The following is a 9,177-nucleotide window of genomic DNA, read 5'->3' as shown; positions in this document are numbered from 1 at the left end:
AAAGGGTTCTCTCTGTCTGTGTTGTCTTTTGCCAGGACCAGAGCAGGAATGCAGGTCAGAACTCCTGTAAAGGGTTAATAAGCAATCTAGTTAGATATGCGTTAGATTCTGTTTTGTTTAAATGGATGATAAAATAAGTTGTGCTGAATGGAATGTATATTCGTGTTTTTGTGTCTTTTTGTAACTGAAGGTTTTGCCTAAAGGGATTCTCTATGTTTTGAATCTGATTACCCTGTAAGGTATTTACCATCCTGATTTCACAGAGGTGATTCTTTTACTTTTTCTTTAATTAAAATTCTTCTTTTAAGAACCTGATTGCTTTTTCATTGTTCTTAAGATCCAAGGGTTTGGGTCTGTGTTCACCTATGCAAACTGGTGAGGATTTTTATCAAGCCTTCCCCAGGAAAGGGGGTGTAGGGCTTGGGGGGATTTTGGGGGGAAAAACGTTTCGAAGTGGGCTCTATCCCTGTTATATTTGTTAGATGTTTGGTGGTGGCAGCAATAAAGTCCAGGGACAAAAGGTAAAATAGTTTGTACCTTGGGGAAGTTTTAACCTAAGCTGGTAAAAATAAGCTTAGGGGGTTTTTCATGCAGGTCCCCACATCTGTACCCTAGAGTTCAGAGTGGGGAAGGAACCTTGACATCACCTCTGTAATTTAATTAAAGAAATTTTTTTATTAGTTTTTAATAGGTGTGAACTTCCTACAGACTAAATAGACACTTTACACAACCAGGCTATAAAATCCCAAGTAACAATAATAATAAGAAGAAAAGCAAAGCAAATCACCATCATTTTATTTATGTTATTCAGACTATTCCAATGATCAAACTCCATTTATGAGATGACAATCACAGCAGGGTTATAAAGGTTCTATGTCAGAGCTCCCAGCTGTTTCATAGAATCATAGAATCATAGAAGAATCATAGAAGGTTAGGGTTGGAAGGGACCTCAGGAGGTCATCTAGTCCAACCCCCGCTTGAAGCAGGACCAATCCCCAATTGTTACCCCAGATCCCTAAATGGCCCCCTCAAGGATTGAACTCACAACCCTGGGTTCATGCATACCATAAATAAACAATAACTGCACTTAGTCAGTGTTCATTGAAATAACTCCCACTACCAATTCCCTACCTAACACTGATCCAGAAGATTCTAAGGGGTAACATCATTCTGTATAACTAAGACCTAGGATAGCGCTAACCATCAAGCCTGTGTCACCACCGGATTACCGTTACCAAGCATAGCAGCAGCTATGCTTACAAGATAAACATCTAAAATAGTTGTCATCAGTGGCAGCTCTAGTACAGAATTTCATAGAAGGGTCTTTAACATTCCTCAGCTGCATATTCAATTGCTAATGAAGGACACTTATAAAAGTGCCTTTCAATCATCTGAGGTGGCTATTCAATTAACTGTCCCATCCTACTCATGCACCACACACTGTCAGATCCTCCCCACTACATAAACGCCTCCTTAATGTCCTGTCTGGCTATTGCTTTGGAGGCTTTTATTAAACTCACTGAGAGTTGTGGGTGCTCATCACCTCTAAGGATCAGGCCTGTTGTTTGCACAACACTGAAAAGTGCCATTATTATTTCCATATATGTAAAAGAAAAAAATTCTAAGGCTTTGTCTATGCACAGAAGTTGCACCGATTTAACTTAAATTGATTTAAAAACTGATTTAGTTAAATCAATGAAGTGTCGTGTGTGGCCAATCTCATATCAGCTTAAACCTAGTTTGTTGGTTTAGCTTGCACCAGTAATGTATTGATATATACCAGGTTTAATCTGATCTAAGAGTGTCCACACACAAAAGTCCATTGATTTAATTAAAGGTATGAGTTAAAACAAGTTTAGTTAAACCACGGCAGCTTGTGTGTGTAGGTCAGGCATAAATTGGAAGGGTGAACTTTCCTACTGATACACAGGCAGAAAACAAAAATACAGCTATATTTGGGAGATTAAAGATAGTGACAAAAGCCTCATTGAAGTGCAGCAATGAAGTACAGTGAACACAAAGGGTTAATCATGCAATGGCACAAACTAAAGCCCTGATCTACTGAAGGTATTCCTGAACAATTATCCCAGGGTCCTGTAAAAGATTATGTGGGTTTGATCAGTCTAGGTTTGCTGTAAATTGGCAAACACTTAGACACTTTAATAAGAACACTTTCCCCTCCACTATAATCTATATAATATTTTCCTAAGTATCTCCAGGAGTCTTTTTTAAACTAATGGAAAATATGGGGGAATTCCTGGCTCCATTCAAGTCAATGGGAGTTTGGCAATTGACTTCACTGGAGTTGGATTTCACCCCATATTTATAGCATATAGGGAAAATATATACAGTGACATTCATGATGAAAGTGCCTGTAAAACTTGGTGATGCTTATGATTTTTTGTTTACTTTTTAATAACTTCAGCATGATATATGATATATATGGCATGTCCTTTTGCAAACCTGTTCATTACGCCACCGTCCCTACCATATTCAAATCTCTGCTAAATAATAATTTCCATCATTTTGCCTACAAGTGATGGGGAAGGTGGGTAACCAAATCAAGATGTGTGCGTGCCTCACTGTAGCCATGTTATTACCATCACCCTTGTCCTTCCTCTCCTCTTCCTTCTGCTCCCCCCAGAATCTTTGTTATGACCCTCACTTGTGTCATATTTACAATTTTTGGGACAGGAGATACCTATTTACTTGCTTTGTGAGATGCCCCAAATTTTGATGTTTGCAAAAAAAATGATGATATAAAATGTTATGCAGCCGCATACAATAACTTGATCTGAAATCTTTATCAGCAATAGCAAGCACTATATATCTAGGGAGCCAAATCAGGATTTGGAGCCATTAGACCCTAGTGAGTAGAAGCTTAGGTAATTAAAATGACAATTTTCACAACTTTCTCAAAGAAATGAATTAGTGTAACACATAACATAGCCTAACACTGTCTGTGGGCCAATTAGAATAAATATAGTCATTAGCTAATTGTTTACTAAGCTGTAACTTCATTCTATGTTCAGCTGAAAACATCTTTGACCATTTGGCTAAGACAAAAACTGCTAAAATTGATTCAGATCACAGCAGTTCCAGAAGAGAGACTGCAATTAAAGAACCAGATACAATTTTCCAGGATAAACGGAATGCCTGCAAAGATGTTCAGGAAGGAATATTATGTTAAACATACTAAAATTAACTAGTTATAATTCAGGACAAGGTAGTACTTCTGTCCGTCTGCAGTTTTTCCATATAATGATTACAAATATTGTAGTCCTCATTGGAACATCCTGTAGAATTAAACAGAGATTGTTAATTTTTCTATACAATTTTCAATCAAACCTTTAGAACTGTTCAGCAGTGATATAATTATATATTGAACTCTAGAGGTTAGTTTAAAAATTCTACAGGAAGGATTCCATTCCCTATTATGCTCTGTAGTTTTTAGAGTAATTTCTATAAAAATCTATTTAATTACTATTGAAGCTTATTGGTTTCATCTCTAAAGTTTAATTCTGTATGACGTTTCCATATGGAAAGGCTTTCTTTTATAAAGCTACAGCTAAAATAAGGTTATTTTACCATGGTTGTAGAGAACCACATTTAAAATTCCTAATATTGTTTGGAGAACAGTGCAGTTCACTGAGCCAGATCCTGGCTGTGATGTGTCTATAGTATGGAGTCCTCCTGGAGGTGTGCAGCGTAGAACGGCTCTGCAGCAGGGAGGTTGTACACATAACCTGTGGCAGGATCCCCACTCAGCTGCATAATGCCACCATGGCCACTAAACCCCTCCCGCTGCCCAGGGTACAGAATCACACACTCCACCACACCAGGTGTCAAGGTTCCTTCCCCACTCTGAACTCTAGAGTACAGATGTGGGGACCTGCATGAAAGACCCCCTAAGCTTATTCTTACCAGCTTAGGTTAAAAGCTGCCACCACCTTTTATATTTATGACACCAGGGTACTTCACTTGGAGATGATATCAACATCCTCCCTAACTCCACAGCAAGAGGACGGATGCTCTTCATGATATACAGTCCACAGGGGCGGAAACTTAAAATGCCTATATGCCAAAATGGAGCTGCAAGCCAGGGAGTGGAGTTGGCCTTAATGGCAATCAAAGGGGTAGTCCCCCTCTCAGAGGTCTCCCTCCCTTCCAAGGGGAAACTTAGTATTTTTAAGGAGAATGGGTCCAGTACCTCATCTCCAAGCTCGTCTAACCCTGAACAGGAGATCTGTGGGGCTAATGTTGCCCTAGAGCTTTCTTAAAATCCACAGTCTCTATGCTGGAGGAGAGAAGTTCAGGATCTGAGATTGAGGGGGCAGCAAGTTCATGCGAACTGAAATTAATGTGAGTTTTGCTGGAATAAGAAATTCAGGATCAGATGAGTGAGCCTTCTGCTTAGCTCCTCTCTAAGGACAATCCCGCATAAGCTCCACTTTCAGAATCCCCATTCACTTGACAAGTGGGTAGAACATAATTTAGCTGACTTTTTGATAGCGTGCAGCTCTAGAAATCAAAGTGTGGCCTCACCTTCTCTTTACCAAATCTCTATGAAGAAGAATGATTACCTTCCCAGCCCTACATGCAAAACCCCTCCATAACTGTCCCAATGTATTACTGGTTTTTTGGAATGGCATGCCACCAGTAAGCCAATACCTAACTCTCTTTACCCACACATCACATCTGAAACCTAGAACAAAATTCCAAGACTATGGTTGTGTCATTTATGATTGTTTCTACACTGCAACGTATCCATCCTACACAGAAGTCTGGTATTATTGGCCAGGGGTCTTAACTCACTTGTAACATTTTCATAATATTCCACTGGCTCCTGCCATAGTCTGTGTACCCTCACAGAGCACATGTAACATCTGTGCAGGGTTATGAAATTACACAATTGGATGTTACAAAAGTGACTCATCACATTACCTTCCACTGAAGAGAAAGACATTCTTTTTGGTTCAAATTAGTTTTTCATTTATCCCTAGCCAAACGATGCTCAAGCTCTCTATTTTTTAACTTGCTATTTTAATGAGAATATTTATATTTTTGCTCAAAGACAGAGCAATTTCATCCTACCACAGTTGTCTTTTTCTGTAACATAAATATGATGTCTAATTTTCAAGTATATATAAAAATTCTGTGAGGATGAATATCGAGTCTTATCTAAAATTACACAGTATACTGCACATATATTTTTTCTAAGAATCAATGTGTACTTCTCTACCCATCACTTATTAATAGGCTTACCATCTGTATTCACCTTTAAATTCCACCAATTAATAGACTTGAGCCCGACAACATTGTGTACTGCTTTAATAATGTGAAAAAACTGATAAACAATCCATTTAACATTGAGGAATTTAACCCAATACCAAAGAGATTGTATGAATAGATTTGTTGCAAAGACTTAAAAATAAATTGATTTAGTTAGATGAGACGTTCATTTCACAGGCACTTATTTTAAAAGCTAAACTTCCCCAGCAGCACAGAGTTAACAAATGGTGCTACAGAGCACTGCAACTCCCATGCAAGCTGACTCACACAGGATAACAAAACTATCTGAACTTCAAAGAACTCTATTTTTTTATTATTCCAGTGACTTCTCCAATTTTGAGGAGGCGAGACCTCAGAAGTGTACATTATACAGAGGGTGATGTATGGAGACGGATGGATGACCAGGTTATAAATCAAAGTCAAAGGGTTCTGCTGACAAGTGGTTTATGTTTGCACCTGAGCTGCAAAATTCATTTGAAACTAAAGTAATTTATCAAGTCAAATCCATTAATTTAATAACCAGCTACTAGCCCATTCCAAAACAAGAATGATCATTGCAGTTTTGCTCCTTCTCTTCTCTGCTTCCTTCTCCTTCTTGACTCATCTTTCTTCTTTTCATGGCTGTCATGTGGAAACCATGTTCCTTATCTCCTCAGCTAACTTGCACACTATGTTCATTTGTGTGTCCAACTGTCATTTTAAGTCTTACATGCACCCTTACAATAAAATTCTTATCTTGCTTGATGGTCACTGAAATACTTTTCTCCCCTTTTGGCTCAAGCTCCAGCCCGAGCCCAAATGTCTACACAGCAATTTTTTGCCTCACAGCCTAGGCCAGCTGCAGCTGTGCCACAGGGCTTTAATTCCAGTGTAGATATACCCTCTGGCATGTAACTCAGAAATTAGGTCTTGATCCAGCATCTGTCAATAGGAGCTCTTTCTATTGACTTCAGTAAGTACTGAACCAGCCACCTTGATCACTAGGACCCAAATTCTGGAAGCAGCAGCAGCTGCCAGCAGCTTCAGTGATCAGGCTGCACACTGGGAATTCTCCAATAGGTGCAGGAGGGGCTGAAGGGGGAACAGATCCTGTTCATGTAGGATGCTGATAATAATTGGAGCCATTCCCTGGCTGCTACTGCAAGCTCAAGTCAGTGGTGAAACCGAGATTAGAACTCAGGAGTGCCTGGCTTTCATTCAGATCGTACACTTGCTGCCTCTCTAAATGTATTGCCAAAATTCATTCATTTATGATAAATGGCTGAAGAGTATTGTTGCAGTTGTCACTTTGAATAATATGTGTTTTTAAATGATTTACTGTTTCCTAGATTTGAAATATAAATTGTGGATTTGGCAATATGAGTGGCCAGATATCAAATATTGCAATTTTGGAAATAAGTTATTATTGTCTCTTTGAGTTTCAAACAATAAATATGGAAAAAATTCTCAGGTTTACAGACATATGTTCAAAACTAATGAACTGTAGATTTAATACCTTGTACTCCATCGAACTATTTAACATTTCTGAGATCAATATTTTATTTCCTTTATTTTACATAATATGAAGGAGCTTATCATGTTTGAGAGAAATATTATTTTTTTAAAAACATGGTGTATATTTTGTACTTGAGGTTATGAACTATTTGATAGGGAATTTCAAATTGTGATTTAAAGATCTAATAGACTAGGGAATTGTACCATATTATGTATTTTAATAAGTTTTTTATTCCTCTTTTCTGTTTCCTTTTTTCTTCCTAAAGAATTTAATTAAAAGAATAAATGTAATATTTAGAAATAGATATTACTCATCCCCACAACATGGAATATGTTAGGCTTTGACAATCCCTTACAAATTAAATGAAAATGTGACACAGTATGTCATGTTTCTCATAATATGTGAAATATGTCTTTAATCAGACACAATAAAACATTATTTTGCTTCCACGGCTGTATACTTTAAAGCTATCTCTGTTCAGTAGGCTCCCTCCACGTCTTTATTTCCTGTCATGGTTACTGTAACTCCTCTCTGTCCTTTCCAATATTTACATCACCCCCTCCACGTCATACAAACTGCAGCCTCAAAAGGACAGTCGCTTTGTCACACCCTTCTCTACTGACTCCTGCCCTCTTCCACTGCAGCAAGTTCAAGATCTTTGTCCTTACCTGGTAGGCCCTATGTCACCCTGTCTCTCCTTAAGTAATAGCCTAATATTTTATTGCATAGTTCCCTGCCTCCTGAATTCCACCAGGGATGTCAACCTTGACCCCTTGTTTGTCCTCTTCTCTCACAATCATCTCTGTACTTTCTGCCAGGCTCCCCCCTATGCATGGAATACCCTTGCTGAACTGCTACACGAGGGCCCTCTCATCATTCATATCTCACTTTATTTTAGTTATTAAATAAAATACTGTTTATTCCATCATATTGTCCATTAGCCTTTCTAAATTACATTGTAATTTTATTGATAATATCCCATCCTGTCTCTCTCAGACCCAGTCTTGGTATCCCCCAGTAATGTCATGTCTTAAATAAGTTTTTAAACTCCTTCTGGCTAAGATCATGCCTTCTCTGCATTTTACAAGCTCATCATGGCTTGGTCTTCTTGCTGTTATGGGGTACGTAGCATAAACTTGGGCACTAAAATATTTTTATTAACTACATAACGATACATGTCTCCTCAATTATTTGGAACCTTATTGTGAGTAGGAGTGTAGTCAAAGTGGATCTCCAGTTCAATTGGGGGAGGGGCACTGCTCCAGATCAAGCAATGACCTTTGCATTACCCCTTCCTTCTAACATGCTCCACCTCTGATGAGAGTGTCACTGCCAGATGCTTTCTCTGCTTGTATGCCTAGAATGAAGCCAAATTCCCTATATAACACCTTCCAAGGCACTGAAGCAAAACAGACTAATTGGATCCTAGCTCCTGAGGATTCCACTGGTGTATGCCAAATCTTGTAGTGGCATAGGGCTGTCCTAAAGCCTCCTGCATCACCCCTGCCCCCAGCCATCAGCACAAGAGATGCAGCTAGAAGCAAGGGAAAAAGTTATGGCACGGAGCATCACACAAATAGCCATTTTTCAAAGAGTTTCTAGGTGGGTTTTTTGAGCTCAGAACTAGAGACCAAACTACTGATCTGTCAAAATGTACATTTTCTTAATGTGGATGTGTAGATGTACAAACTGGAAGGATTACAGTGTGCACATACCAATAAAGAAAAAAATGTTAGGGTTTCTATGTAACCACTTTATACTTGCCTGGGTAGTTTGAGGAAATGTGCTGACATCATTGGCCCCACTGAACACCCCATCATTGACATTTCTAGTCCAAATTTTTGTACTCCTGTGGCAGTAAAGATTTGATAACTCATGCTGCTTGCTACAAGCTCTCTCTGTGATAATATAATGTGTTTGTATTTTATGGGGATATTTACTGTGAACACAGCAGAATAGTAAGCAGACAGTCTATCTAAAATGTTTGGTGTGGGCGCAGAGGAGCTGGAGCAAGAGCACCTTGGGGAGGAAACCAGGTGAGGGGACAGGGAGAAAGCATGTGGCTGTGGAGAATTTGGACAATGAGAATGGGTGGCACGCAAGCCTTGGATTGGTTGTTTGAGAAAAATCCATATTTTACTAGCCCCTTTTGAAACTTAACATTCAGTGGATGATTTCCAAGCCAGAGAGAATCCAGCTCAATCTTTGAAAGCTATGTTGGTTCTGTACTGTAATTGTAGTAGAAGGTAGTAAAACTTATTCTTGTCTGTACATTAATTTGATATGATTCAATAAACACCAGGAACTTATTTGCTGAGTATGATGCTATGATTTTAAAATAGTCACTTTTCAGAAAATAACCACTCTTAAGTATGGAAAGTTCTAAACAT

The sequence above is a fragment of the Natator depressus genome, chromosome 2 (genome assembly GCF_965152275.1).
Source record: "Natator depressus isolate rNatDep1 chromosome 2, rNatDep2.hap1, whole genome shotgun sequence".
Taxonomy (NCBI): domain Eukaryota; kingdom Metazoa; phylum Chordata; order Testudines; family Cheloniidae; genus Natator; species Natator depressus.
The sequence above is the reverse complement of the archived record's forward strand: the minus strand, read 5'-3'. Positions refer to the sequence as shown.